Raw genomic sequence first — 17,112 nt, forward strand, 5'->3', positions numbered from 1 at the left:
CATAAGAGGCCAGACCTCTCTAATCTTGGAGGAATGCGTCTACTTTCTGAGCTTGAGGGTCCGGCCTCCAACTGAAGAAATTCTTCAACTGGGTATTCAGACGGTCTGCAAATAGGTCTGTACGGAAGGGACCCCATTTGGACTGGATGGTTAAGAAAATCTGTCTGCCTAGTCTCCAGTTGCTGGAGTCCTTGAAATTCCTTGAGAACCAATCTGCTACACCATTGTTCAGTCCAGGAATATGTTCCGCCACAACTGATATTCCTTTGTTCAAGCAAAAGTCCCAGAAACCTTTCGCTAGGTCCGATAGACCCTTCGAGTGAGGACCCCCTAGTTTGCTGACATATCGTACAGCGGAGACGTTGTCCATCCGTAACGTTACACAGCATTTCGCAGAATTCTGGGTGAAACAATGAATCGCGAATGAACCTGCTAATAATTCTAAGCAGTTGATATGCAATTTCTTCTCTTGAAGAATCCAACGAGCCCCTGTAGATGAGTTCCCAAATCTGGCTCCCCATCCTTCCAAACTCGCGTCTGATTCTATTATTAGATCCGGTTCCTCCCCAAAAATGGCTATGCCATTCCATGCCTCTACACTTTTCAACCACCATAGGATTTCGGTCTTCGAATCCTGGTCGAGGGAAATCAAGTGGGAGTAGGAGAGAGTCGATCTCAGGCATCTGGTTTTGAGTCTCTGAAGAGCTCGATAGTGTAATGGGCCAGGAAAGATTGCTTGAATTGTTGAAGAAAGCAGGCCCAGGATCCTTGCTAAGTACCTTAAGGGGAATCGATCTAGTTTGAGTAAATTCCTGAGTTCTTTCCTCACTTTCCTTACTTTGTCTGAAGGAAGTTTCAGTTCTGCCTTTATTGTATCTACTAAGAAACCCAGAAATTGTGTCTGTTGACTTGGGGTTACACAGGATTTCTTTATGTTTATAGTGAAGCCAAGATGTTGTAAAAGATGAATTGTAAGATCTGTGTGAAGGGATACGGTCTGTTTTGATTGAGCCATAATGAGGATTTGGTCGTCGAGATGTATAATCAGTCTGGCTCCCCTCTGTCTGAGCCAAGCGGCAACAGGTCGGAGAACCTAGGTGAAACACCAAGGGGCGGATGAAAGTCCGAAGGGAAGGCTGCGAAACTGGAATCATTTCCCTTCCCAGATGAATTGAAGGAATTTCTGGTGAGGTCCCCAGATAGGAATTGTTAAGTAAGCGTCTTTTAGATCTAGTCTGGTTAACCAGTCCCCTTTTCGTAGGATGTCTCTTAGGAGGTGTATCCCTTCCATTTTGAAGTGTTGGTATACTACCCATTGGTTTAATTCTTTTAAGTTTATGACAGGTCTCTGTTCTTTGTTTTTCTTTTTTTCTAGAAAAATATTGCTGAGGAAGCCTATGAAGTTGGATTCGACAATAGCACCTATGTTTAATAAATCTTTTACTTCCTGGGAAACCAGAAGTCTGTCTTTGTGTGAAAAAGTAATTTCTCGAGGGTGATTTGATTGGAAAGGTGTATGGGTGAAGTCTATCTTGTAACCTCTCACTGTGTCTAAGACCCAAGGGTCTTTGGTTACTAACTTCCAATTGTTTGCGAATTAGTCTCCCACACACCTTTGGAGGGATATCTGAAAGGTCTTTCAAGATTCCTACCTGATGAAAAGGAGCGTTGTCTATGTTCTCCTCTGAAGGGACGACCTCGACTTCTTTGTCTTTGTGGGTAGAATTGTTGGTTCCTGAAATTGGTGTTATATCTCCCTCCTCGGGACATGAAGGGTCTTGTAATGGAGTTTCCTCGGCCGGGAAAACGACCCCGTATACTCCCGGCCTGGGTGAAAACCCGATCTTGGAATACCCTTTTAATGTCCTTTTGTGATTTTTGTATGGAGTTAAAGGCACCGACGTATTTGGCCATGTCTTTGATGAAGTCCTCACCAAAGAGGAAGCCTTGGGAGTTAGGTCCTGGATCATTCTTTGCCAATTCGATTAGTTTTGGGTCTATTTTGAACAAAATTCCCTTCCTTCTTTCGGTGGAGAGAGCAGTATTTGCATTTCCTATAAGGCATATAGCCCGTTGGACCCATTCCCTTAGTTCCTTTGGATCGACTAGGGAGTCTTCCAGATAAGAGGATTCTGCCATTTTGAATATTTTGGTAAGGGGACCAATGGTGTCAAGAAGGCGATCTTGGCATGATTTTAATCCTTTATCTATCCCCTTTCTCGGGTCTCTTGAGGTTTTAGATATAAATGCCACAACTTTGGGGTCTAATTCTGGTGTTGAGGCTATTTTATTTGGGAGGGAAGGTCTCGGGCATTCGGAGCGTAATCTAGATCTCACCCCTTGGGGGATCTCCTTCCTGAGCCAGAAGGTGAGGTACTCCGCTACGTGTTGGGATGGGGTCCATTCTGGGGATAAGGGATGTTTTATTAATAAGGGGTCAAACATTAGGTCGCCAAAAGGGTCCAAGAGTCCCATGTTGGGTTGTGAGGCCTTTGAAGCCTCTTCGGAGCTTCCCGTCCCCTTTGGTGCCTCTTCCACGTCAGTATTGAAACCAGAGGAGCAAGACAATTTGATTTCTGTATCGGAATTGCCTTCATTATCGATATTAATTGGAAGCTCAGGGCCTATATCATGCCCACATTGGGTGCCCGAGGCACCAGTCTTATTACCGCCTTGAAAGCGCGAAGGAGGAGCGGATGTTTATGCTCTTTTAAACCCAGATCTTTCTTTTTCTCCAAGCGTCCTCTTTTTGGGAGCCTTGTTTGCTCCTTCTTTTTGTGTACTAGTGGAAGGGCGGGGGGTAATGAGTGAGAAGGACTTGAGTTTCTCATTAATTTTGTCATCAATAGAGCCAATTACTTTCTCCACTGCTTTATTGATAAGGTCTTCCAATCTATCGTCAATAGATGATTGGGTGTTTGACATTATGATTATGTAGTAAGTAGAATTAATATTGGCTCTGAAAAGGATTAATCCTCTTTTTTTTTTTTTATTATTTTAAATTATTTTAAATCCTACCGAAGATGTGAGTGAAAAAACAGCTGATCGCTAAATCTCGATGTTCAGAAGCTCTGGCGATTGAATGATTAGGGAGGCAGTTGGTTAGTTGTTTAAAACCGGAATTTTCACAATCCGGTAAAATGGATGAGTAACAGAAAGGATCAGATGGATCCCAATGCGTTAAAATGGCCGCCACGCACGCAGACGCGAGCGTGGCTGCCTGCTAATGTACTTTTCTTTAACCTTGGCGTGCCTCAGACGCGAGAGAAACGTCTTGAGGCGGCCGAGTCCGAAATGTTCGCGTTTGCGGTGTAAAGGGAGGCATTGATAGAAGGCACCTGAAGACGGTGAGAGTATTTAAGTTGGGAAGAATATATGAAAAAGGAGGGTATTTTTGCGCCATGAGCGCGAGGAATATGATGAGCGTGATAAGCGTTATGAGCGCGAGGTTAAACATTTAAGAGTAAACGGCGAGCGTTAGGCGATCAGAAACGGGGATTAACTAAATTATGTAGAAAAAACGGGTGAATCCAATCCATAGTGGGATCGGAGGAGGGGAAAAAAGGTTTTGTTGGGAAAAGGTGTCCAAGGAAGGAAAGAGAAGGGCACTGATAAAGCCTTATCTGTTGTTTGATAATAACGAAATGTTAGAGTAATAGTAATTCAAGGTTAGTAAACTGTAGTAAATTAATTAAATAATTAAAATCAACATATTGAAGATAAATTATAAAGGACGAGTTGAGGAGTACTTATCTTTCTGAGCAGCAGCAACAAAGAAGGAAGATGGCTGGTCACGAAGGGACTTTATCCTTGTTTAGAATGTTCATTGAAGTTCTGTATTCTTCAATTGTTGCTGCTGAGCTGTGGCAATAAAGGAGATTTGCATACTATGGCCTCCGTGTTGTGCCATAAAATCTGATAAATTCATGCCTTTGGACAAGAGAGAAAGATGTTGCTTCACTGCATACAGTGTGGAATGCTCCAGCCATTGTTGACATCACCTTCCCACTGAATAGGTGGCAATAATACCAGAATTTGTTGACAGAGCAGATCAGGGATCAAGTCTGTTTGATTAGAATCCAGGTGTGGAATTAAGAAAACTAGCGTGACAACCATTAGTGTCTACTGGCCACAACACCCACCCATCAAGACTCAAAAATGAGGAATTAAATGTACCATTCTGCACCATGCTATTTAATTGTTCTTCTGTGTAATTTGAGAAGCTGTACCAGCTATGAAAGTGGGCAATAGAGGAAATTGTCGGGCGCTCATTTTTGCCAATCCAAGACCAGTAGTCTGCCAGATCATTTCATTCAAGACAATCATTTAGGTGGGAATTAAACACGCTTGAAATAATGTTTCCATTCCCTGAACCTGCCAAGATTTAGTTCCCCAAATTGATTTCAAATCAATGGTGTCCTTCCAGGAATCATAGCCTTTAAGGGCTAACTGGTTGACAAACAAAGCTATATATATGAGCTTAGTCTTTGTGAGCATATATTTTGTTGGTGGGGTAGGAACTAATTTGAAACAGTATGACGCAGGATCAGTGTCATATCTTGTAAAATACATGAATTTGTCTTTTTACCTTTTAGCACTCCCATGTGGGGAAGTTGGATAATGTTTCCATTGTGTGTAATTAAAATGTGGACACTGATCACTAGCTCTGTGCAGAAAATTATGTCCATAATGATGATAACAGACCATATCGGCATAGTTAGCAGAGTTAAGATATAGGTCCTTAGATTTGAAAACAGTAGAATAGAATTTGCAGTAACATCATCCCAATCATCCGAATGTAACCCAGGTACTATTACATCACCCATAGAAACTTTGAACCCATATGGTATTTGTAGGATCTTCGTATGGCTGAATATATAGAAAGGAACTTTATCCCAAACAATTCCATCAGTTACTGGAATAGCTGAAATGTTGGCGAGGGACAAGTCTCCTATGAGTTTGTGGAATGAAGAATGGGGGACCAACACCTCATCGACCAGTTCCATAGCAGTATGTTTTAATTAACAGGTAAAAAAACTGTCACAGGGCTCCGCTCTGTACCCTTTACTTTTTAATATATATATAGTGACTGCATTGTCCAATTTGGATTGTCGAGTTTTTAACTATGCTGATGACACTCAGCTTATTCTGAGGATTGACAACTCGGCCCATGCCCATGAGATGGTTCAAAGCATTTTAAGATTCACCACTAACTGGATGACAGTTAATTCCCTAAAAATTAACCCTGACAAAACGGAGGTTCTCGTCATTCCAACAATTAATAACTCTTGGAGTGGCCTGTTCTGGCCCAATGAACTTGGGGCCCCTCCTTGTCCATCACCAGTTGTGAAAAGCCTGGGAATCAAGATTGATGCAGAACTCTCTTTGAGTCATCAAGTCTCCTCAGTGGTGGGCACCTGCACTGGCGTCTTGAGAAAACTGAGGAAATTGGTCCCCCTCCTATCAGCTTCCTCTATGAAATCCATAGTCTCGGCTACTATTTTATCACGCCTTGACTATGGGAATGCACTGTACCTAGGACTTCCTCTGAAACTCACAAATCGACTCCAAGTTGTACAGAATGACGCCGCTAGGCTGGTTTTCAGCCTTCCTAGGAGGACCCATGCCTCACCCCTGCTGCTTAAGCTACACTGGCTGCCTGTTAGACAGCGTGCAAAATTCAAGGGCCTATGTATTGCTCATAAAACCCTCTATGGTCACGCCCCCAGCTATATTAGGGAACGCCTGGTCAAGTACGTTCCAGGACGTTTACTCCGGTCTACAGATGCCTTTCAGCTAGTCTGCCCTCGGAGCACTTTGGCTACCAAGGGTGGACGAGCTATTTCTGTTATCCTGCCATGACTTTGTAACCAATTGCCTGATGCTTTACGAAAAGAACCAGGTCTGTTCCCCTTTCGGAAGCTACTGAAAACTCTGCTGTTCAGAGACACATTCTAATTTTCCCGTCACCAGGACTGTCCATACTGGGTCGAATGCAAAATCTCCTTCTGTCAGCGCTAAGAGACCTGCTGGTATACACGCGCTATATAAATCCACTTACAAATACAAATACAAATACAAATACAATCCACATGAACAGGAAAACCAAGGAGAGTATGATCCAGACATACATCCAAGGCGGGATACGTGTATTTTAACCATGAAATAAAAACACAAATCTATGTGGATGCAAAACAGAAGAAATGTCTGAAGAAAAAAATCATCTGGATTCGTATGGTACCCAGAGGTACTCAGCTGGAAAATTGGAGGCTGTGACTCAGTAGTAGGACCCACAAAATCTAATTGAGATGGACTTGCCCATGGTCGATCCATATAAATAGCACCCATCGTAGAAGACATAATAGTAGAAACAAGTAAACTGTCTGTCAGATTATTGGCAGAGGATTCAACCCGTCCTGTCACCCCTCTCCCCCACAGCCGTGGAGAATCAAATTGGTGGTGCTCATGGGCCATAAAGGAAAGTCTTGTGGAAGGGTATGAACACTTTGGGGCATACTATTGAGAATCAGCCACATTGTGTTGTTTGACATGTTCAATGGAGACAAACTGTTTGTCTTTGGAGCGTGGAAGTGGTGGCAAGGTCACAGTTTGTGCACCTTGTATGCCAAGGACTGGAACAGGGGCACAGTATGTTGGGCCGAATTCATTTTTTTATCGCCACCTTCTCCCAAACCAGATCTCAAACTTTTGGAAGCCAGCCAGAAACTGGAGTTTGGTCCTCAGCACTCGAAGAGAGAAATGCAGGCAAGTGTTTGTGAGACTGAGCGTCACAGAATGTTTGTAGTTCCTATAAAACAACACAATGGGTATTGACGTCAAAGGTTGTGGCTCCCGCCACAATGTCTTGACTGTCAAGGTCTGGAACAGGGGTACTCACAAACATTTCCTCAGGGGCCGAAATGTACTTTCTGGGGTATCACCAGGGGCTGCAGAGATGACCGTGGCTGGGTGGGTGGGGTATGTGTGATTTAAGGTCAGGGCTCAGATGGGTGAAACATGGCATGGTGGGTAGTTTGGTGGACACATTCTACCATTTGGAGTGAAGCTATGCGTGGCACTCAATTTGGGGTTTGTACTGTTAGGACAAATAAATATTTATTTATTTCATAAGTTCTTCCCTAGATGACTAACTACCAGTGACCTGAATGTATATTCCAAGGGTGAACTGTAGGCATACCGAGAGTGGTGTCTGTGGTTTACACACATCTCACAATTAATGTCAAAAGAGAAAGGCCACGACAGGCCAGAAGATGTGAATTGGAAGAGAGATGGACCAAACACTATCATGGGTTAGCCTGATGCCTGGCAGCTCTGCAAGGACAGGTGCCAAAAGCATTCAAATTGGTTTTGGTCTCTCCTTATTTCTCCATTATTAACCTGGTAAGAGCGACATTTGATTCTCACACCCTTCCACGTGAGCTACTGAGTTTTGCAAGGGGGCCTTCAGGGGAATGTATGTATGTATGTGTTATTTCTATAGCACAAACCCATCTAAAAGGCAGCAGAGATCATAATATGTCCACAAGGCAACATGAAAGGGAACCTCCATCTTGAACCACACTTGCTGTGGAGGGGCATAATCCACACAGCAAATGAAAGCTGTTGGTGTACTGTAAGTAAGGAGGGCCAAACTGGGAGCCCAAAGCAGCCCTGGCAAGTTGTCAGACCAGCTCCCGTACTGTGCATAGCGAGTGCAGCGAACAAGGCTGACCACTTCAAGAGGGGTTTTGAGAGTGTTCTCCCTCTAAGAAAATGTGAGGGAAATGGTGCATTCGACAGCACATTTTTCATTATATATTCAATGGATTCGTTTTTAAAGCATAGTAAATGAGGACTATAAAGTGCAGAAGGATTCAACAATATGTGTTGGGGCCCTTCAACGATGCCCTCACTGTCACCCTCCAACAGCGCCTCTCATCTCTCCATAGCCCCTCTCTCACATGTATTTTATTTGTTTTATAGCACCTCTCATACCAGTGTAGGGTATTGTTGCATGTTACATCACACACACATACAGAGACAATGAATCATACATGTGTAAGTCAGAGTATACCAATTTTTACATTAGGCAAAGAGGACTACAAGGCGTAGGGTTCACATGCCATCCACACTGGTAGGCACTTTTTAAGAGTGCTTGGTCTAGATAAGCACAAGCTCAGGATTCAGAACATAACACAGTGGTTAGGGTTGACTTTATTAATAGGAATGGATTTCTACCCAAACAAACCTTTTTTTAGCAACATCAGGATAAAGAAAGTCTGGAAAAAAACATAACATTCTAATCTGTACCATACAGTTTGCATGCCGTTCTTTGGTGGCAGTTCATAGCTCACTGTGCTAGATTATGACTGTAACTTATGCACAGCACAGTGACAAAAGGGTCTGTGTGACAAAAGCAGCGACCCAGTGAGCTTTGCTCATAACATATTGTTCTTTGATATGCATGGTACATGTTCTTTTCAGCAGGCATATTAACCCTCTGCGCTACCCTAGATGAGTCAAAACGGGTGCTACACAGAACTCCCATCTCTCTTCAGCAGGTACATTAATCACCAGAGTTAACTTGATACTTTTATTGTTACCCGAAAACTGCTGAATATACAAGGAACTTTGTAGTGATGTTAAAACTGCTGCACTGCTACAAAACCTGCTCACACTCACAAAACTGACACCACATCATTTCAGCACCCCCTCTCATGGATATGCCCTATACAGCCAGTCTGGCCTTATAAGTATGACATGTGTCACAACTCATCCCATACATGCAGGGGCAAGTGACAGAATCCAGTAATGGGGACTGAGTGGAGTTTACATTGAGATGGTTGTAGAGTTGTCTGCCAAAGATACCGGTGAAGGGTCAATGTCCCTCACTAGTTGCATCAGTGTCCCTGTGGTGGTGACGGGGCAGGGGCCAGCCTTTGTATGGGTTCGGGGCAGGAGTCAGATGCTTGGGCTATGCTGGAGCTCCCTCTGGGGAAATGCGACTGTTAGACACAACAAGGGAAAATATTGGCCTGTAAAAGGCAGAATATGAGATTTTAAGGAGACAAGAAAATGGTACAACTATTTCCAGCACCAGCTACAAATTGGGCCCAAATGTTGGAAAATCTACGACACAGGGCTGACATAGGAAAAGTACGATTAGACCTCGATGAACTATGTGCACCTTTGCTTATACAATAATGACATTGCACATTCCTTAATTTTGCACAAGCAACTGGTGATTAGGAGCAGGGTTATCAATAGTGCATCAGGTGCAGTGGCATCGAGCCTGGGGCACTTGGTATCCACTTCAACCAAGTTATGGATTTATTATACTATCTGAATCAGAGAATAGGGGCCATTTCCACTACTTGTGGGGGCCAATGTTCCCTTGCTGCACCACTAAGGCTGTTGTGGGGAGATATGGTTCTCTCTCATCTTACCCCAGTTCAGTCAGAGATAATGCTTATACTGCGTGTGATAAGCCCAGCTCATGTTTACTTTCCAATAAAACATCCGATTGTTTTTCAACCTTTGTCTAGGATTGTGACAACAGTAGCATCACTTCACATTAAAGGAAGGCAGCACAGCTGTGCTTAAAACGAGACTCCTCAGAAGTAGAATGTGGAAAATATTTTATGGAGAAATATTTTGGGGACAATGGGGGCAAGAGTCTACCTTCCACAGCAGCAGGTGCTACACAAATCTGTCTAGCAACCAGAGATTGTTTAATTGTTTATTCTTACTTTGAGAAGTCACTTATATCTTTCACCAGGGAAACGGTGCAGTGAGTGCACTTAGTTTCATGTACGTAATGAATACACACAGACACAAGAAGGGCACGAGGCTCAAAAGAAATGCACTCACCATACAGCACCACTCATCTGGTGCCTCCCATCTCCTAGCACGCGAGCGACGTCATTGAGCAAAATAGGGAGGAGGCCCGCAGGTGAGACACTAATTTATTCAGCATGCTCCTTTGAAGCATTTTTTTCCTTAAACTGTGAATGTGTCCCCCGAGGAACAAACAACAGGCAGAATAATGGCTGCTGACGGCCTGCTGTTGTTTTCCACATGAGGGCCACATGGAAAGGTCTGGCGGACAGCAAATGGCTTGCAGGCCGTACTTTGAGTACCTACGCTCTGGAACATACATCTTGATGCCAAAAAGCATTTCGTAGGGGGTCCGCCCACCCAGAGATCTTTTGGGGAGATTATTAAGTGCATGTTAGACCCCATAGAGATGATTCAAACAACCATGTCTTGTATTTAATACTCTAGCCGTTAAGGTCTGTTTTAAGTCACGGTTTATTCTTTCCACAACAAAATTGCCCTCAGGCCTATATGGAGAAGATTAATGCACTTGTACACCCATGGACGTCATCAAATCACAGTATGCTTTAGAAGCGAAAGCTGGACCCTGGTCCGAATGGAATGCTCAACAGTCAGAAGTCCTGAAGAAGAATCGCAAGTCTTTAATAACAGTTCTGAGCGTCTGCCGAGCGCTGTGGCCAAACCCAAAGGAATCTAGAGCAGGAATCAACTGCAACCAAGATAAATTTGAATGCAGTATCCAAAATCAGTATACCAAAGTGATCGAGGTAAATACAGCCAAAAGGCTTGTGAGAAATGAAGAGATGTGTCTGTGGTGAACAAGACATGGTGGAGCTTTTAATCTGCTGACAGATGTCGCAACACAGGACATATTTTTTGGCCGGTCGGTATAAGTCGTGTCACCAATAACGTTGTTGTAAAAGCGACATTAGTGGCAGCCAGTCCCGCATGGGCGGAAGCAACACCTTCATGTGCAGCAACAATTAAAGCCTGTCTGTGGTCCTCGTTGGGAATCACACAATTGCCAATCCCACGAATAGTTACAAAAGGAACAGTCTAGTCATTTAAGTGATAAGAGTACTTACAAGAAAAGCACTGTGGTTAAGGGGTGCTGTTTTCATAACATTCACTGCACCAAGATATCATTATAAGTGTTTTAGAGTGTGCGACCGCTGCTATTTTAGCTGTGGCTACTGCAGACTTGGCTGCTTCGTCAGCCAGAGAATTCCCAGCAGTGTGTGTATGTATTACATGAGTTTGTGGCAACCTATAGTTAACATCTGCCACTTTAACCCAAAGCAATTTGTGCTTGATTGTGCTACCCCTTGAATCTCTGAACTCATTTTGTTGCCAAAAATGTATATTGTCACTAAAAGAATGTACATAGTAGTAAGAATCACACACAATAAGTGTGCAGAATTTAGAATCTGCATTTTCAAGTGCAAGAAGCAAAGCCTTCAGTTCAGCTAATTGCGCAGTACTGTCTCTTAGAAACCGTGTGTGAGTTTGGGGGTGAAAAACACCATTTAACATAATGCCAATAACAATGGCACATGTAGCAGAGTACTGCTGCTTATAACCTATAGCAGGTTGAGCTGAAACGTCAGTGTAAATTACATGTTTATACTGATGAATAGTCAGAATAGTAGAGGGCAAAGGATAGATAGCCTGTCTATATGTCCACGATTTTGAAATGAAATTCATCTATAAAGATACAAATCCGTACCATAATAACATGGTGTTTTGGAAACGTTTTATAGACGATATTTTCCTCATTTGGAAAGGGAATGAAAATAGAGCAAAAGACTTTCTTGCATGGCTGAACTCTAGGGATGAATACCTCAAGTTTACTATGACTTTGGAAAAAGATTCCATCACCTTCTTGGATTTGAAAATCTGGCCAAGTGAGGGTACACTAAAAACAGAAGTATTTTATAAACCAACCGATGTGAACAACTTATTAAGGTACGATAGTTTCCATCCGAAGACCCTAAAAGACAATCTGCCGGTGGGACAGTTCTTAAGATTACGAAGAAACTGTACAGACAAAGAAACTTATGAAATCCACGCTAAGAAGCTCACACAAAAATTGACAACGAAATCATATCCCAAAAGATTGATAAAACAGGCATACAAAAGGGCTAAGAACAACACCCAAGATGGACTATTGGAATCCTATGAAAAACCTGAAAATAAAAGAATTGTGTGTGTTACCACTTATGGTACGGAATCCAATAAAATAAAGGGAATCGTTCTGCGACACTGGAAAACACTAAACTCAGGTGTTTTAAAAATGGAAAAACCCATGTTTGCCTTTAAAAGAGGGAAATCAATAAGGGATTCTGTGGTACACACTCGCCCTAAAAAGAAAAAAATGATGAATACAGGACAACAGATGAACACTTTATGGAACTTACCTGAAGTGGTTGGACACTTTCCGTGCGGCTCATGTAATGTATGCTGCTTAACAAAAACCAGCAGAGAGATCGATGTGGGCCTAAAAACTCCCTGGGAACAGCGAAGCTTTAGCAATTGCAATAGCCAAACTGTGGTATACTCGATGACGTGCATTTGCAACATGAGGTACATAGGAATGACTACCCGAAAAGTAAAAATCTGAATAAACGAACATCGGAGCACGTTTAGATGTGGAAAGACAATTACCAAAATGATGCGTCATTTTCAGACAAAAAACCACACTGAAAATGACTTCATGTGGACAGTGATTGAACGTCTACCTAATAGTTGCATGGAAAAACAGCTCCTGAAACTCGAGCAGAGGTGGATTTACCGCTTATCAAGTGCAACACAATGCCTTAACGAGGAAATCCCGTGGACTACTCTGACGTGAGAGGAGGAATTGGTGAAATATGGGTTACATGACAGATTCTTAAAAAATCAATATGACATTGAACATTCAGTCTAACAAAACAATGACAATATAACATATACAACAGATTAGGGCAGTAACTGTACCACACTAACAGGCGCCAGCCTGGAGTCGAACAATGTAAAAAAGATGAAATCATAATGGTCATCATGGTTGTTGCAACATTAGCGATGCAAGCGTATTAACAGCAAAAATAATATTCTATTAAGCCCTGGAATAAATACCCAACATTCAATTAAGTAAAAACATACGATACGATAAGTAAATAATTACCAACTTGAACATCTCTTTCACTTGTTTGGAATCAAAATTTACAATAAAAAACGAGGAAAGAATAGAACTATGTGAAAATGGTTGGGGCTTGTAAAAATGAGTGGACTACATTACCCAGAAGCCCCTATAGACCGGAAGCATAGTAATACTTCGTAGACCGGAAATGCCAAAATAACCATAGAGAGAACGACGCGCTGTGCGTAAAAATACTACGAGATAAGTGAAGTGATTACTTAAGACGCCAAAACACCCTTGACCTCCTCGACGGCAGGCGGTGTGTCTATTAGGTACACACGCGGTGGTGGATCCATGACGAAGTAAGTCGTTATATCCAGAGACGAAGGGATTTAAATATAGCCATGGTTAAACTATCCTTGACCCGTTCTGTCCGAACCCTTGTTTTTCTATACCACAAATCCCAAACAATCCGTAAGGGGCAGGTTTTTCTAGACCAGGTATAGGGAGCAAAAACCCTTCTTAACAAAGATGTGTTTTAGGGAAAGGATAGAGGCATTGGCTAGAATAACGCTCACAGCAGACGAGTATAAAAATGACCCGTGACTTAATATCACCGTCAGTACTTAATAAGGATCGTAATACTTGGGTCCGTGGTAAGCGAAGCTCAGGCAAAGCAGTCTTATTTCTTTAAAAAAAAACAAGAACAATAAATCAGTATTGTATTGCAGGGCGAACCATCAATATAAAAAGTATTGGGGCTAAAAACACAATGTTTTCTGTAATCTATGATTTGTTTGTTTAGTGTGTGACTACAGGACGCTACCGTGACACACAAGACCTGCATGATGCTAATAAGCATCAACCAGTAGGTGAGAAAAAAGACACAAATGTATGGGAAAATAATAATGTTCGGAAAGATACACTCTAGAGAGACACGGATACCATGGGAGTGGGGTAGCCTCCAAACACAATAACATTGTACCATGAAGCATGTGTTTAAATAGACACAATGGCACACGTGTGAATGAAAGAAAAGTTGCACATATTCTTGTGGGAAGGTGATTCACAACTGAGAGCCACAAGTTTTTTAATGAACACAGAGTGTGGTTTGGGAAATCACAAACTGAGTATAATTTGATGAGGTAGAAACACGGCTAATAACACCGAAGAAAAACGATCACTTAGTCTGGGTGTTCACACAGACGTTGCACTATAGTAGTGAAAATAATATGACAGGGATACCAAATTATGAAGAAGCATATAACTGTGTGCATATGTTTATATCCCCCTTTTTTGATCTTGTAGAAAATCTACTGGCTATCGAGTTCAAGAGTCTAGGTGAGTGCAATAGGCCTCATGATTGGTATGCATGCAACAAATGCGTAAACATAAGGCAGGGACCTTAAAGTAAGGAACAGAACAACAAAGCCCTGACGAAGGCCCCAGACCCGATAGGGCATGCAACGTGGGCCAAAACATGTTGGCACTATAACGATGGTACATTTGAAAAAATTACTTTCAAAAGAACCCCAATACATGATTTTAATGATACCACAAGTACCCTAATAAAAAATATTTGAGTGGGGTATACCTGTAGGTATTTTTAATATATCACAACATCTGGTTCCCTGCTTAACCAGTTATTATCTTATATAAGAACTCCCAAAACACCTTTGGTTGAGTCCGCCCAGATAGTACCACCTTATCTGGGTGTGGAGAAGACGCCTATGATGAAGCATGTCACTATTAGTGAGTGAGGCGTCTTCTCCAATATCTTGGATATTCCACCCTACTAAGTGATAACAACAACAGATAAGATTTGTGAGGTCTTGTGATAGGATATCCGGCTTCCTGGTATAACTGTATACCCACAGGGGATAACAGTTAAACAACAGTTGCCTTTAGTGATAATAAAGGATAGATATGCTCATATTGTAAAAATGATTGTGTTTGCAAAGAAGGGTCGAAGACAAAGTCTACATCTATGGCTGTTAAGGACGTAGCCCATTGAACCCATCAAGGTATTTAGCATTAGGAACTGTTAGAAATGGGGGTTTCTAGTTGACAGTGGTATACACCCTGTCAAAGTTGGGACGCTTTCTTCTAGTCAGGATAAGGGGATTTCACACCTAAGATAACCCCGGCTCACTCACTTGGTAGCTTGGCACGAGCAGTCAGGCTTATCTCAGAGGCAATGTGTAAAGTATTTGTACAAAACACACAGAGTAACACAGTGAAAACCCTACAAAAGGAACACCACACCAGTTTAGAATAGCCAATATTTCTCTAAACAAAACAAGACCAAAATGACAAAAATCCAACATACACAAGCAATGATATTAATTTTCAAAGAATACCTCAAAAATCCAGTTCCTTAAAGTTGATGGCACGAACCAGCGCTATCACGGCATCGTGGCCAACAAATCTAACAGTTCAAGGACCTTGCGATGAAGTTCAGCGGTGAGGCTTTCTGCAGCGGAATATACATGCGATTTATAAGCTATAGGAACTGTTTCGCCCTCATTAAAGGTGACATGTAAATCCAATTGCACCCGGTAAAAGTCGGATGACGAAGTTCGTGGTATTAACACGTGTATGCAAGTGTCATATTTCAAGCAATCAGATTGTAAAGATCTGAGTGTTTCTGTGGGTTCTGATGTCTAGAAAGAAAGGCAAAAATCAGGATGTATTAATGCATACGGGGGTTTTATGCGTTGTGCATAATCCGGTATGTACGTTCTGCCAAAATGCAAACATCCCAGCAGGGACTGCAATTTTTTAAGCGAGTTTGGAGGTTGCAACTGTGCACATTTCTCAAAAAAATTAGATCAAGACTCTTTCCCTCATTGGTACATTCATATCCTAAGAAAAAGACACTGAGAAAAGCTATGTTCGATATGTAGCCAAGTTCAGCAAATCCCAATATTATGCGATCTACTCTCGACAAATGGGGGTGTAGTTCATAATCAGTCAGTTAGATATCATCCATATAGGACAGAGCATCAGGGTCAATCTCATGAGGAAGCAACACATTTGTGCAGCAAAAACTCGTGGACTTTTTTAATAACCCATAGGAATTCGAGCATAGTGCATCTGAAACCCCAGGGCGCTAAAGGAAGACCAGTCCCGGCTCTCGGGAGCCAAATTGTAACTGAAAAAAACATTGGAATAATTGTATTTATTTTTTATGGACTACTTTATTGATGGGAGCAGTAATTTGTGTATTTAACACTGCAAATGTGTGTATGCATATTCAAATGTCTATATTCTAAGACAATGCGATAGAAATGATCATGTTTCAGAACAGGAAAAAGAGGTTTATTCATTTGAGATACACAGGGTTCAATTACTACCTGGTACTCCAGTTGGGAAAGAATCTCCTTAACAGAAGCGTTAGCATCCCATTTAATAGGATACTGGGGTTGTATTTGAGGTGTGGACCGTATAGGAATGACATACGTTTACCATAATGAATGTTACCACAGGCAAAATCCCCGCTAGTGAGGGTGGGATGGCTAGGACATGGAATGCTATTGATAGAAATGAATTTCATGGCACACTGGCCAACACAGCTCCAACCTTTGAATCCGATATTAATCTTACCGAGAAAACCATCTTAGCCTGGATACTAGCAGCCACTTATAAGCACGCCTCACTCACAAAAATAGAACTGGCTCGCCGTTTTGATGCACAAAGATGGTTCTCCACTGAACTAAAATCACAAAAACTTGCCATTTGCCAACTGGAAAGGCAGTGGAGACAGAATTACTCACCAGAAGGAAAACAAATCTACTGGGTGGCTATGAGAGAATATAAAAAAGCTATCTTAACCGCTAAAGCCGCTCACTTCTCCTCCAGAATTCTGACCTCCTATAACAGATCCAAGGAAATCTTCACAATTGTAAATGAACTGTCCAACCCGGCCAGAGTCTTAACTAAACCCACACCCACTCAAGCACTTTGCGATTCTTTGAATAACTTTTTTATTGAAAAGATTTCCACTATCAAAGCTAGCATTCCTACACGCACCTCCCATGAGAGATTTCCCTCTATGCCTGGAAACCCCTGCTCTCTCGAACATTCCTCGGCCACAGGCATTCCAGGACCTATTGTCTAAAGTAAAATCTGGATCCCCTACGGACTGCTGCCCACCG

The 17,112-nt window shown here is 42.2% G+C and overlaps 1 long non-coding RNA gene across 2 annotated transcripts in view; it reads left to right on the top strand.

The window, feature by feature from the left end:
* The first annotated feature begins 13,180 nt into the window (after positions 1-13,180).
* LOC146869523 (uncharacterized) overlaps positions 13,181-17,112 on the top strand; it is a 65,712-nt gene continuing 61,780 nt past the window's right edge. For both annotated transcript variants that reach the window (XR_014981433.1, XR_014981432.1), the window contains exon 1: positions 13,181-13,317. This is a non-coding gene — a long non-coding RNA (uncharacterized LOC146869523). The remainder of the gene's footprint in view (positions 13,318-17,112) is intronic.

Source organism: Triturus cristatus, chromosome 1_1 (genome assembly GCF_964204655.1).
Source record: "Triturus cristatus chromosome 1_1, aTriCri1.1, whole genome shotgun sequence".
Classification (NCBI taxonomy): Eukaryota; Metazoa; Chordata; class Amphibia; order Caudata; family Salamandridae; genus Triturus; species Triturus cristatus.